Raw genomic sequence first — 1,491 nt, 5'->3', positions numbered from 1 at the left:
CTGATAATATGCCTGAAGTATGAGAGACAAAGTTTGGCCATCCTAGCCTCCAAGGAGCACTCTGGCTGCACTTCTTCCAGCACAGATCTGTTGGTTCTTTCAAATATTCACCTCCAACACCATAACTCAAATGCATCAATTCTTCTATAGCTTTCCTTATTCACTGTCCAACTTTCAAATGCACATGAGGTTATTGAAAATGCCATGGCTTGGGTCAACAAAACAGCTGCAACTTTTTTTTTGTTGTTTGCAATTGCAGCGTGGTATTCAGTTAACAGAACAATTATTTTGTATAAGCTGCATCAGACAACTGAAGATGAAAAAACAAAACCAACAACTACCATCCCCATATATAACTAATTTGTGCTGTGTACCAACAAGAACGTGATTTAAATTTCCGTGCCAATTTACAGCCCCCATACTGTACCAGGCAAGGTTAGTGGCTTTTGAAAATACTGCCAGGACAGGGCTAGCTAAAGACAAATTTGGTAATGTGTTAACTATGCAAAAAAAGACACTTACAGTTTTAAAACAAACCTTACACAGCCTTACTTTTCATTTTTGTTTTATTTTCTTTAAAAAGAGTGAGTTGTGTACAGGGGGTTAAAAGTTTTATAGACCCCCCCCCCCCAAAAAAAAACAAAAAACAAAAAAACTGCTAGAACCAACTTATTGATCATCATCTTCTTCTTCATCTTCCTTCTCATCCTTCTTTTTCTTGCTTTTCTCAGTCTTGATGACTCCCTTTTTGGATGCATCGGCCTTTCCTTCAGCCCGGTAGGCAGCGATATCCTTTTCACACTTCTCCTTCAGCTTAGCTCACACTTCTCCTTCAGCTTAGCTGCTTTCTTCTCATAAGGTTGCTTGTAATAGGGAGCAGTGTTATTCCACATTTCTCCCAATTTCTTTTCAATATCACCAATGCATATGCCAGGATGTTCACCTTTGATTTGGGGGTGACGCTCCAAACAAAACAAAAAGAAGGCCGAAGGAGGCCTCTTGGGTGCGTTGGGATCCTTAAACTTCTTTTTTCTCTCCCCTTTAGGCAGGATGTAAGTTTTCATTTCTCTTTCATAACGGGCCTTGCCCGCCTTTGCCATGTCTTCAAATTTTCCTTTCTTTTTAGCATACATGGTCTTCCACCGATCTAAGCACTTCTTGGAAAATTCTGAGAAGTTGACTGAAGTTATCTGGGTGTGACTTCTTGTGCTCCTCCTGGCAGGTTTGCACACAAAAAAAATGCCTAGGATGACATTTTGCCTTTTGGCTTCTTAGGATCTCCTTTGACCATGTTTAGTTATTATTTTTTTTTCCATCTGCAAGGAACAAAGTCCACCCAGTACCATCCGGCTTTGCCTGGCCTGATGCTGTTTCTATGGAGCATTTGTACTGAAATGGCTGTGAGAGCAGGAGCCAGCCGTATAATTGTCTGTCGATCATATGTTACCTCTTTAAATGGGTGAATAACGACCATTTCTATTTGGTATGGTG

General features: G+C 40.4%; 1 pseudogene; it reads right to left on the bottom strand.

Moving 5' to 3' along the window:
* Positions 1-669: 669 nt before the first annotated feature.
* Positions 670-1,291, bottom strand: LOC102814505 (annotated as a pseudogene).
* Between the last annotated feature and the right edge of the window lie 200 nt (positions 1,292-1,491).

Source organism: Chrysochloris asiatica, unplaced genomic scaffold (assembly GCF_000296735.1).
Source record: "Chrysochloris asiatica unplaced genomic scaffold, ChrAsi1.0 scaffold00010, whole genome shotgun sequence".
NCBI lineage: Eukaryota > Metazoa > Chordata > Mammalia > Afrosoricida > Chrysochloridae > Chrysochloris > Chrysochloris asiatica.
Note: the sequence above shows the minus strand (reverse complement) of the source record. Positions and strands in the feature narration are given on the sequence as shown.